Below are 13,787 nucleotides of genomic sequence, written 5' to 3'. Positions count from 1 at the left end.
AGTAGCTCAAAACAGTAAAACTGAGCTACTTCAAGCTCAAAATCAACTAGCGTGTATGGGCCTTAACTGTAGAATGCATTCTGTTCTGCACAGACTATTGTTACCCTGTGCAGAGGGCTGCAGGCACCATTAATATTCCTATACAGTTATTATTAGAACGCTATTTCCCCAACAGTTGTAGGGCTTACTAGTTATATACATATTTGCTTAATTTACCCTGTGCAATCATTCTGCTGGGTAATACCCAATTACATGCTGTGTACAGGAATGACTTGACAGTGCCAAGAACCTCATTTCCTCACAGTCTAAATGTCCCACAAGGTTCTGTTCTTGGTCCTCTTCAGGTGAACTCATGAGCTCTTTTGTCTTCCAAAATCAACTTTATGCTGATATTAAAATCTATCTATCTATCCACCCCTGACCCCTGTTTCCCTCACTTGCAACTCCAACTATCCCTCTGCTCCCTTTTCTTGGATGTCCCAGCGCATTCTTAAATTTAGTATGTCTAAAGCAGGGTACACACTATACGATTTTTCTGAATGATGTCCACAATAACGATATAATCGAGCATATAGTTTAGTGTGTACCCAGTACATCATTAACGATGCGCACACCCGCATATCGTTAATGATATGCCTTATTGTTTGGCCATGCAGTCCAATCTGATGATATCATCAGTGCCTGGATATTTGGTGGAGGTCCCAGTGACAGCACTGAATGAGTTTGTTAACGATATTGTTCAGTGATCACCTACCGGTCGTTTTTTTCCCGCAGCACTAATATAGTTAACGATATGGCAGTGCCGCATATTGTTCAGTGCATACGGACCTTAACACTGAGCTTATCTTACCATCTCCCACAATCTACTTATGGCACTTTGCTTTCTTCTAGACCCTTGGAGTAATCCTTGCGTCCTTCCACACCACACATTCAGCACCTCTCACAAAGCTGCCATATTAATCTCAAAAGTATTTTTTGTATTAGACCCTTTTTCACTCAGAATGCTACCAAGACCCTTATCCACTCCCTGGTCATCTCCAGACTGTACTGTAGTCTCCTCTTATGTGGCATCACTGACAAACGTCTCCCTCTACTCCAATCTATCCTCAATGCTGCAGCCCACTCCTCTTCCATTTACATCTCTGACCTTATCTCTCTTTACACTACCGCTTGTCCTCTTCACTCCGCTAATGCACGACACCTCTTCTGCTTACTGGTTAATTCATCCCAATCCTCCCTCCAAGACTTTCGCATACTGCTCTCTTTTTCTGGAATTCTCTAGTTCTCTACAAAACTTCAAACGGGCCCTCAAGGCCCACTTCGCCAAATCTCATCCTTACCCTCTGTTCCATGCTCACTGTCTACCCAGTCTGTGTCACCCCGTCTGTTTGCCCCTCCCCTTTAGAATGTAAGCTCCCACGAGCAGGGCCCTCTTTTCTCATGTGCTTTTACTTCTCTCAATAAAACCATCTTCGATCCTGGGATTTTCTACTAAGCAGCTATTCATTCCAGTGGCCTCTGCTGCTATGGTTATGTACACTGTACTTGTCTTGTATTGTAATGTATTCAACTGGAAAGTCACTGTTTTGCTTATTTGTTTAAGTACTCTGTAATTTGGTGCTGCGGTTCCCTTGTGGCTACATATAAATAAAGAATAATAATAATCATAATAATAAATAATAATGAAGGTGCCCATATACGGAGTGACAGGCAGTGCAATGAGATGCGCACTCCCGTGCACAGCACATAAAGTATGCAATGCAATCCAGTTCAAAAAGCACAGAGTTATTGCACCGCGTATGGGCACCTGAAGTGAGATGTGACAGGGTATTGGTCTGCACAGAAGTAGAGATGATCTGTATAGAGATGAGACATGAGAGATCACTCTAGGGACTCGAGGGAACCTGGTCACTAAAAGGCACTATATATTAAAGCAAATCTATCAGACTACATGGTGACAGTCCCCTACAATCCATTACTATCTGAAATAATATATTCCTACATGCTGAAGTTTAGGTTCGCTGTGCTCTGCAAACTTTCCTCCTGGGAATCAGTGACTTGCCATTTGTCACTGTGATGCAACACAAAAGGTTAATGTCGAATGACAGATTACAATGGTGTTCTCTACAGTCCAGTCATTCTGATGCAAAACTGTGTATACGAGAAGGGAAAAAAATAGAGCTTTTTCCTGGTTTCATTTATAGGGAAATGTTTCCTGCTACTGAGTGTACAGCGCCTGTACCAGCGCTGCTGCAACCTGTCAGAAGGCATTGCCCAATCGCAGCTGTAACACAGCAGATCATCACCCATAGATTCTGTGTACATTGAAGTTCCCTACAGTAGTACAGTACCCGCTACACACAGCACAAACCACATTGCTAGTAGGAAGTAATGTTACCCACGCCTCAGCACACAGACAGGGCAATAGTCACCCAAATAAAGTACTGTAGTTTAAATATATCGCTTCCTATGCGCACCAACAATGAATAATATATGTACTAGTAGACACCCCCACTCATACAGACGTCGCTTCCTCCAGGCCGTGCTGCCGCGCACACCACTGTATACATTACCTGTAGACTGCTGCTGTTGAGCGCGGAGGGCACTGGAGTGGACACAGCAAGCAAGGCAGGGGTGATAGTATCTGGGATGTAGTTCCGCCGCGCATTGCTGCTAGGACACTGGTATCACTGTACATTCCCTCTGTCCCGGCCCCGCCCCCTCTGACGCGGCCTGGGAAATTCAGCAGCAGCAACAACGCACATACTCGTGACCTGCTGATCAGCAGCAGCACCCCGGAGAGTCACACACATACACATACATACACATACAACGCTGCACAAACTCACACACACATCGCGGCAGTGCAGTCACACATACATCCCTACGTACATAATACATACATACAACGCTCCACAGACTGGGTATACTATGGTCACTATTGATGGTTGCCACCATCACTGACAAAACAGGGGAATGACCATCGATGGGTGAACGAGAGACCATCCGTGGTTTGACCAACGATGATCATTCCTGTTATTTCAGTGAATGGCCTATGTCCCAGCTCCATGGGGAGGGAGAATTTTTTTTTTTATGTGCCATCGATAGAGGGAAACCATCTGGCGCTGTCCTATCGATGGCCAAACAGTTTGGCATTGGGCATAAACCAGTGGTGTAGCTCATTGCCCCGGGGCTTAGTTGTTAGTTGCTAGGGGGAGTAACATGCTCGTTGCTAGGGGGTCCATTTTACTATCCACTACGTTATATAAAATTTTTTTTTTTACAGTTTTAAACAGGTTTTTACATAAACATCCATTCGCAGCATGCAGGGGAACACCCACATCATTCGATGGTCGGCGACCATCGAATGATGTGGAACGTGCACACATGTGTAAAAGTGCTCTTAAGGCCCCCATACACTATGCGATTTGGGCCCGATTTCACCCTATTCGGATGAATCGGACCGTGAAATCGTCCCAAATCGCATATTTTGACACCCTGTCCGACCCGATGAGCGGTCCCGTGCGCATCGGATCGGAGTCGGGCAGTCGCACCGGCTGCACATAAGATTTCCTAAATCTTATGTGCAGTCTCCGGGCAGGGTCAGCGGGTGGGGGACGACGGGCATGGGGAGAGGCTGGAATGGGCAGCTGACACAGACAGCGGGGGACGCCGGGCATGGGGAGAGGCTGGCAGGGGCAGCTGACACACAGACAGCGGGCGGGGGGACACCGGTGAACCGGCGAGAAGAACAGCTCACGTGCTGGGCAGGAGGACCAGGCAGCCGCAGCGTCAATAAAAACGAATGGGAAGGCAGTGATTGGCTGAGAGCTCTCTCAGCAATTGGCTGAGAGAGCTCTCAGCCAATCACTGGCTCCCCATTCTTTGTATTAAGGTTTTCTTTCTAGTTCCTTGCAGCTGCGGCTGCCTGCCTGGTCCTCCTGCCCGTTTCCAGCACGTGAGCTGTACCCCTCGCCGGTACACTGGCATCCCCCCGCTGCCTATGTGTACACTGCCCCTGCCAGCCTCTCCCCATGCCCAGATCACAGTGTCCCCCGCCTGCTGACAATTTGTCAGTTTACCCTGCCCAGCTGTTCCCTGCCCAGCGTCCCCCACCCGGCCTTCACCCTGCAGCTCCCGGGGGACTGCATTTGATAAATCCATGAGATTTATCATATGCAAAATTTGGCACATCAAGTGCCTAATCGTGTGTCCCCCTCCCGGGGAGCTACAGGGGAAATCAGGTCCGACTTGCCCCTAGGACAAGTCGGGCTCATGTATGGGGGCCTTTACATATGCGTGCACGTTCAGAAAGAACACTGCAAAAAGTCATAGTAACTAGGGATGGCCATCGATGATTTGAAATCATCGATGGTTCATGGCCGATGTTGAATACTTTTGCCATCAATGTAGGAGAACCAGATGGTTTCCCTCCATTGATGGAACAGCAAAACAATGTTTTGCTTCTTATTTTATTTTTTTCAAAAGTGCCGGGACACCCCCCGCCCCCCGTGTTTTGATTGGCCTACAGGCCAATCAATGGTACTTGCTTCCTAGCACGGCGCCCATCGCATCGTATACCATAAGCCTTACAATGGTATGTGATGCGATCCGATGTTGCGCGATGGCACCCGATGTTATACAATTTAAAATCGTATACCATCGCATTGTATGCCGTATACGATTTTAAATTGTATAAGCACCCTAATGGGTGTTTTTAATGTTAAATGGACCCCCTATAAGATTATTAATTGTATAAAAGCACCCCCACGCCACCCCCAGTATCAATGCCAACCCGAAGCGTGGCGAGCGCAGCGAGCCCGCGAGGGTCGGCGGTACGCGTCCTCCGACCTTTTCATACCCCCACTATCCACGTCGGTATGGAGTTGATCTTAGATCGTGTGGGGAGCGCAGCGAGCCACAGAGCCCGAAGCGTGGTGAGCGCATGCGGAATACATGTAAAGTTATACACGTCTGCTTGCCACGCTTTGGGCTCGGTGGCTCGCCACGCTATCTAAATTCAACTCCATGCCAACGTGGATAGTGGGGGTATGAAAAGGTCGGAGGACGCGTACCGCTGCGCTCGCCACGCTTCGGGTTGGCGTTCATACGGTGTTTATAAAACTAAAAATCATATAGGGGGCCAAAATCGCATTGAATCGCATGCGGCTATATGGCATGTGATGCGATACAATGCATAAGATGCCATACAATTGAAAATCGTGGGCGCCGTGCTAGGAAACAAGTACCCAATCAATCAAGCACAATGGATGACCATTAAGATGTAAAAATATCGATGGTCATCCATTGCATAGTTTAGTACTATCGATGGCCAGTTGCAGAATTGCCATCGATGGCAACCATCGAAGGCCAACCCTAATAGTAACACACAATGCTGCAAATGGTCACACACACACTTACAATGCTGCACAGAGTCACAGTCACACACATATATAAAAGCTGCAGTCACACACACAGCAGTGCTGCTAGGAAATGTAGCACTCCCTCTAATGTGGTCTGGAAAATTCAGCATCAGCATCCCACACTTGTGACCTGCTGCTCAGCAGCACTCCGAAGAGTCACACACATATACTGTATATACATACAATGCTGCACAGAGTCACAATTACACACACACACACACATATATTTATTTACAGTTTCTTATATAGCGCAGCATATTCCGTTCAGTTTTACAAAAGGAAACAATGATAAAATAAACTGGGTAGTAACACACCTACATAGGTAGCTTACAATATATATGGGTGGTGGCAGTGGTGCACGGAGGGGGGGTTCTGGTTGCACAGAAACTTCCATCAGGCCAAGGTTTTTTTTGTTTCTGGGCCGCCCAGTGACAGAAGCCGCTTTAAACCTGCCGGCGGCTCGTCAAAGCACAGCAGAGATCAAAGGAAAGCAGCAGTCACTGAGCAGCGGTGTGTACTCAGAAGAAGCCGCGGGTGGATGACGGCAATGGTGGAGGGAGAGGTGAGCACTACAGTAGTGGGACCCCGGCAACGGGGGGTGGGGCAGGTGCTGCGGGATTTCAGCAGACAGGCACTCGGCAGAAGCAGGTCCAAGCATGCAGTCTGCAGCAGAAGCTTGAATAGCATGTATAGCACATATCTGAAAACCCACCCTCGTAAATCCTGCATTTGCCCTTGGGTGGGGTTTGTTGGAGGCACTCATGGGACTTGTACGCATAAAAAGAATCAGACGTGGGACGCCACTGCTGTCATCAACGTTTCAGTTTATTCAACTTTTTTTTCACCCAGCATAATGGAAAAAAGTTAAGTACTCTTTTCTGCTTTTTCTGTTAAATTATGCTACACAGCAATCTTAGCTGTCCCTGATATATACCATTAAAGGTGTCCAATCCCAGAATCAGGATTGGTGGGATCCCAGAATTTGGTCCCAAAACCGCCAGGATTTCAAACTCAGGATTGGAGTTTCCAATCACGGGATTTCAAGATAAGACTGCGCATCCGGGGCATTTTTTTTTATTAGGGAGGCCAATCCCGGGAGCGAGCATTTTTCAATTCCAGGATTGGCTTCCCTAATACCATTGTTTGGCCTATACTAACATAGATTGCAGGCCAGGTGCTCCATCTAGTGTTTCTTTCTGGGATTGCTGCATGTTTTTCTATTCCTCCATACAGTATATGCCATGAACCTACTGCGGAGTGTCATGCACCAGCTCTTTATATCTCTGTACCCCATAATGATGCTTTGCAAATTCATCTGATTGCTCTAATGCCTCCTTTTCCTGTTCTCTTTGGGAAATGGTTTAACAACTTTTTACCTACAGTATACCCCTTTTACACCAAAAATCCCAGATCCAACCCGGCATTTGGAGGAAGGATCCAAGCCAGGTCGGATCCAGGATTTACACCCCCCACCCCGCAGTGTAGATGGAGGCGGCGCTTGGAGATGACATCATCATCTTCAAAAGTGCATTAGCGGTCAGCTCTCTAAATCTGCTGCAGCACATCTCCCATTCTCCACACCGCACTGATGCTGGCTCCGGCCTTGATCCTCTGCACCACCTGATCAGTACCTCAAGCATTACTGGTGTATAAGATGCAGCATTATGGGCATTAATGCTGAAAGAGGAAGAGGCCCTCTCTAAAGTGATGCCACAAAGTGGGTAGCAAGCAATCCTTGAAACGGTCATTAAACACTCACTGGTCATTTATAAATGAATGGAATATATTTATAAAGGGACCCAGACCATTCACCTTCTAGTGATTAGCAAAGACCCTGTGCTGGCTGGACACACCTCCTCTAAAGGCAGGCCACACCCCTAAGCATGGGCCTGTATCACTGTATTCCCTGGGGGGGCCATCATGCCCCAGTCCGACACTGCACAGACTGCATTTCCAAAATATATGGATTTTTATTTTTAAACATACATAAAGCCCTTGCTACAGAAATCACTATTCAGGTTGTCATATTGCAAGGATTGTTGTGAAGGTTAAGAGCACTTTATAGAAACATCCCTGTTTGGCTGTGCTCATTACTGAGGATTCTCTTTGTTTATATTACTTTTTTTAATGGAAACCAATGAGTCAGACTGTTCAGTAAAATCACCCATGAACTACACAATACACATTTCCTGGATGTCTCTGTAACCATCAATGCACTGACCATGAAAACCGCTCTATTTACAAAAGGAATAAAAGACTAAAAGGAATGTTTTCCTAAATCACAATTTGTGTGGATTACAAACACATCATATCAAATCCAGCGCAGGTATCAGCTGATAACAGAAACATGGGGGGAGAATTCCATTGAAGGAAACGGCAGTTGCAATAAATTAATCATACCGCAATAAATTATGTATTTTTCTTATTTCAGGAATCTTTACTCACTATGGGGGGTATTCAATATGTGCTGATATTTCCTACATATGCAACCTATCCGACGGTCATAAATTTGCCAATGGTTGGATCCGACTATCGGAAATATTTGGACAGTCGGAAAGCCTGTGGATTGTCAAATACAGCTGCCGATTGGACAATTTAGCAGCTGTTGTTTTAAATTATGCAGATTCAACTTTTTTAGAAGTTACCGTAACTCTGCATTGTAGAAAATGGCCAAATACGCTTCTGTTATTGACAATCTGTGGTCGCATTGAATTGGTGTGTGATGATAGTTCCGATTGTCGGGAATATATCGGCACACATTGAATAATCCCCTATGACTTTCAATAAGAAGTTCATAACTTTGTTCTTATTTACTCAGTTCAAACATAGATCATCTCAATTTGGAAGGTCCATCAAAGAAATTTGGTCCACTTTCGCAACATACAAGACTCAACAAATACAATGGTACACAACTTCTCGAGTGTGAAATGAAGCCAAAACATCAAATCCATGCAAATTAGTTTTTTGCATGATTCTTCACAATGCACCATTGATTTAATAATGGCTACCAATAAACAGCATGGTGGTTATGAATGCATTAAATGCACTACATGTACATCAATGCTTATTGACCGTAGAATACTTTTTCATATCCATATTTAACCCCTTCCCGACATTTGACGTACATTTACGTCATGGTCGGGAAGTACTTCCCGACACATGGCGTAAATGTACGTCATGGCATTTAACTGTCACCGCGTCTATAGACGCGGTGACAGTTTCAACATGTCTGCTGTCCCTGACAGCAGACATGTCCGTGCATGCCCAGGGGGGGCTGCGATGCCGCCCCCCCGTCGGCGATCGCTGTGATTGGCTGTTCAGTGTGAACAGCCAATTACAGCGTTTTCCTGTGTCACCGGCGAATAACGTTCGCCGGTGACACGGGATCAGAGGTGATTGGTGCTGTAAAGTACAGCACCAATCACCGCGGGGTGTAAGGGTGACACTGGTGTCACCCCACCGCACCCCGCCCGCCCCCAAAGGCCGTGATTGGTTCGTCGGACCGACGGACCAATCACAGCCAAGGAGGGGGATTTAAACTAACGGTGACTGCACTGCAGACGCCATTCCGGTCTGGAATAGCGTGCAGTGCGGTCACCGTACCTCCCTGCCGCCATACTGACCAGAACCTTGATCCATAGCTTGCTCCATACTTACCTGATCGCTGCTTCATCACTGCTTCCTGGATCCTGTTACTACTTGTGCCTTCCTGTGAAATTGTGCTGCTGCAGTGTACTAGCTAGATAGATAGAGAGATAGAGAGATAGATAGAGAGATAGAGAGATAGAGAGAGATAGAGAGAGATAGAGAGAGAGATAGTGTCAGAGAGTGCTGATCGCTGCTTCATCACTGCTTCCTGGATCCTGTTGCTACTTGTGCCTTCCTGTGAAATTGTGCTGCTGCAGTGTACTAGCTAGATAGAGAGATAGATAGAGAGATAGAGAGAGATAGATAGAGAGGCCTAGTGACAGAGTGCTATATTTTGTGCTGCTGCAGTGTGATAGTTATAGAGAGATAGAGAGAGATAGAGAGAGATAGTGTCAGAGAGTGCTATATTTTGTGCTGCTGCAGTGTGATATAGTTATAGATAGAGAGAGATAGAGAGAGAGAGATAGATAGAGAGGCCTAGTGACAGAGTGCTATATTTTGTGCTGCTGCAGTGTGATAGTTATAGAGAGATAGAGAGAGAGAGATAGAGAGAGATAGTGACAGATTGTGCTATATATTTTTGATATAACTGACTGCTGCCCCCTCCTTTTGTGCTGATCAGTATAAATTAACTGATCAGCAACTTTTTGGGGGCGCAGGTTTTTTTTTATATATAGATATACCTGTCAGTGCTGCTGCTGCAGTGTCATAGAGTGATAGATAGTGAGAGATAGAGAGATAGAGAGAGATAGTGACAGAGAGTGATAGAGAGTGCTAAATTTTTTGTCTGCTGCCCCCGCCTTTTGTGCTGATCACTATATCTGAGGTGATCAGCAACTTTTTTGGGGGTACAGAGGTTTTTTTTTTTTTATATATACCTGTCAGTTGCACCAAAGGTTGTGCACCTGCTGCACCTCACTGGTAATCAGTGTCGCATCACTGATCACCTTTTTTTTTTTTGTGTGTGTGCTGTGGGGTCTTTTTTTAATTTTTTTTTTACACACACTGTGATTTTGTGGGTGTCCTGTGGCCGCTGTGCGCTGATCAGTGACGTACATCACTGATCATCTTTTTCGGTACAGGGTTGATCTATATTTTTTTTTTTTTGATCAAATTCCTGTTGCCTTTGAGCGCTGTTCAGTGACAGACGTTACTGACCAACATCTGTGCTCAATTTTTGGCGCAGGACCTTTTTTTTTTTTTAACCCCTTAAATTTTTTATTTTTAACCCCTTCATTTTTTTTTTTTTTATTGGTATAAAGTATTTTTTTTTTTTCTGCACCACATACACACTACATACCCCCCGGATTGAAATAAAGTTTGTACCCCCCCCTACACTATACACGTGTTGAAACATTTCACTACCAGTAACACAAAAATAAAAATGGCATCCCAAATGTCCTCCCAAATGTCCTCCCAAATGTCCTCCCAGTCATCCAGGAGAATGTATTCAGCGGAGGAGGCATATGCCCTGCTTGCTTCTGACTCTGACACAGCCAGTGATGCAAGCGGGGAATTTGAAGGATTCGCCTTAAGCTCCTCTTCCTCCTCTGGTGATGAGGGACCCCCTCAAAGACGCCCCCGTAGAGCAGCTGAGACCCCCCCCCCAATAATTGATCTCGTATGGACCCCACCACCAGACAATTTTGAGCCCCAGGTTCCTGAGTTTTTGGCCATGCCAGGAATCCAATTTGATTCCACAGGTCTCAGAGAAATTGACTTTTTCAAATTATTTTTCTCTGATGATTTTATAAATTTAATGGTGGACCAAACTAATTTATATGCCCAGCAGTTTATTGCTCAAAACCCCACGTCATCATTTGCTAGGTGGACCCCTGTAGATGCAGTAGAGATGATGACGTTTTGGGGTCTAGTGTTTCATATGGGCATAGTAAAAAAGCCAGAAATTAGGCAATATTGGAGTACAGATGTTCTGTACAGTACTCCATTTTACCGTATGGCCATGCCCCGGACTCGATTTGAGACAATTCTTAAATTTATACATTACACCGATAATGCACAGTGCCCACCCAGAGATGATCCCACCTTTGACCGGCTATTCAAAGTCAGGCCGGTCATTGATCATTTCAGTGCCAAATTTGAAGAGGTGTACATCCCTGAAAAATTTATTTGTATCGACGAGTCCCTTATACATTTTAAAGGAAGGGTTAAATTCCGCCAGTACCTTCCCAGTAAGAGGGCAAGGTATGGCATAAAAATGTACAAACTGTGTGAAAGCACCTCAGGGTACACCCACAGGTTTAGGGTTTATGAAGGGAAGGATTCAAGAATTGAACCGCCAGAATGCCCCCCCTCCCTCGTAGGTGTTAGTGGGAAAATTGTCTGGGATTTAGTGCACCCCTTCCTGGATAAAGGTTATCACCTCTATGTGGATAACTTTTACACCAGCATCCCCCTGTTTAAGGCCCTTGGTTCAAGAGGTACAGCAGCTTGCGGTACTGTGCGCAAGAACCAAAGAGGCCTCCCAAAAACGCACATTGCCCAAGTAATGAGAAGGGGTGAAAGCAGGGGAATATGCACCGAAAATATGTTGTTGGTCAAATATAAGGACAAGAGGGATGTCCTTATACTGACAACAATTCACGGAGACAGTACCACCTCCGTCCCTGTACGAGGTACCAGTACCCACACCTCCAAACCTAATTGTATCCTGGATTACAATAGGTACATGGGCGGAGTGGATCTTTCAGATCAGGTACTGAAGCCGTACAGTGCCCTGCGGAAAACAAAAATCTGGTACAAGAAGGTGGCCGTGTATATCATCCAGATGGCACTGTATAACGCTTACGTGCTATTCCGTTCTACCGGCCAGAGGGGGACATTTATGCACTTTCAAGAGGAAGTCATAAAGGGCCTAATATTTGGGAACCAGCAGGCAGAGGGCCCCAGTACTTCTAGTACTGGCCCCCGTATTGTACCAGGGCAGCATTTTCCTGATGAAATCCCCTCCACTGGAAAAAAGGGCAGGACACAAAAAAGGTGCAAAGTTTGCTATAAAAAGGGAATAAGAAAGCAAACTATTTTCCAGTGTGACACTTGCCCCGACAAACCCGGCCTATGTATAAAGGAGTGTTTTAAAATATACCACACATCTATGGAATATTAGGTTCATAATTTCACCGTGCTTCGGGGGTCTTGCTAATGCCACATAGCACCCACCATTCATTCCACCAGAATCTGAGCCGCAAAATCCAAAAATCACTCCTTCCCTTCTGAGTCCTGCCATGCACCCAACTGGTATTTTTTGGTCACATGTGAGGCATTGCCGTACTCGGGAGAAATTGGGGCACATATTTTGGGGTGCTTTGTCTCCTTCATTCCTTGTGAAAATGAAAAATTTTGAGCCAGAACTGCATTTTTGTGTAAAAAAATGTAATTTTTCATGTTCACTGCCCACTTGTATCAAAATTGGTGAAACCCCTGGGGGTTTGAAATGTACACTATACCCCTAGATGAATTCCCTGAGGGGTGTAGTTTGCAAAATGGGGTCACTTGTGGGGGGGTTCCACTGTATTGGTGCTTTGGGGGTCTTGCTAATGCGACATAGCACCCACCATCATTCCACCAGAATTTGTGCTGCAAAATCCAAATATCACTCCTTCCCTTCTGAGTCCTGCCACTTTTTGGTCACACATGAGGCATTGCCGTACTCGGGAGAAATTGGGGCACAGATTTTGGGGTGCTTTGTCTCCTTCATTCCTTCTGAAAATGAAAAATTTTGAGCCAGAACTGCATTTTTGTGTAAAAAAATGTAATTTTTCATTTTCACTGCCCACTTGTATCAAAATTGGTGAAACCCCTGGGGGTTTTAAATGTACACTATACCCCTAGATGAATTCCCTGAGGGGTGTAGTTTGCAAAATGGGGTGACTTGTGGGGGGGTTCCACTGTATTGGTGCAACATAGCACCCACCATTCATTCCACCAGAATATGTGCTGCAAAATCCAAAAATCACTCCTTCCCTTCTGAGTCCTGCCATGCACCCAACTGGTATTTTTTGGTCACATGTGAGGCATTGCCGTACTCGGGAGAAATTGGGGCACAGATTTTGGGGTGCTTTTTCTCCTTCATACCTTCTGAAAATGAAAAATTTTGAGCCAGAACTGCATTTTTGTGTAAAAAATGTAATTTTTCTTTTTCACTGCCCACTTGTATCAAAATTGGTGAAACCCCTGGGGGTTTGAAATGTACACTATACCCCTAGATGAATTCCCTGAGGGGTGTAGTTTGCAAAATGGGGTCACTTGTGGGGGGGTTCCACTGTATTGGTGCTTGGGGGGTCTTGCTAATGCGACATAGCACCCACCAAAATTCCACCAGAATCTGAGCTGCAAAATCCAAAAATCACTCCTTCCCTTTTGAGTCCTGCCATGCACCCAACTGGTATTTTTTGGTCACATGTGAGGCATTGCCGTACTCGGGAGAAATTGGGGCACAGATTTTGGGGTGCTTTTTCTCCTTCATACCTTCTGAAAATGAAAAATTTTGAGCCAGAACTGCATTTTTGTGTAAAAAATGTAATTTTTCATGTTCACTGCCCACTTGTATCAAAATTGGTGAAACCCCTGGGGGTTTGAAATGTACACTATACCCCTAGATGAATTCCCTGAGGGGTGTAGTTTTCAAAATGGGGTGACTTGTGGGGGGGTTCCACTGTATTGGTGCTTGGGGGGTCTTGCTAATGCGACATAGCA

At 45.5% G+C, this 13,787-nt stretch overlaps 1 protein-coding gene across 4 annotated transcripts in view; it reads right to left on the bottom strand.

The window, feature by feature from the left end:
• Positions 1-13,787, bottom strand: part of ZC3H12B (zinc finger CCCH-type containing 12B) — a 99,227-nt gene that overhangs the window by 31,409 nt on the left and 54,031 nt on the right. The window contains exon 1 of one of the 4 annotated variants that reach the window (XM_083159300.1): positions 2,574-2,736. The exons of 2 other annotated variants lie outside the window; for them this stretch is intronic. The gene's annotated coding sequence lies outside the window, so the exon portion shown is untranslated. Of the gene's footprint in view, positions 1-2,573; positions 2,737-13,787 lie in introns of those variants that run through there. One more of the 4 variants, XM_083159301.1, reaches the window with a different exon arrangement.

Source organism: Crinia signifera, chromosome 9, assembly GCF_055691185.1.
Source record: "Crinia signifera chromosome 9, ASM5569118v1, whole genome shotgun sequence".
NCBI classification, from domain to species: Eukaryota; Metazoa; Chordata; class Amphibia; order Anura; family Myobatrachidae; genus Crinia; species Crinia signifera.
This window is presented reverse-complemented; position numbering and strand designations above follow the sequence as displayed.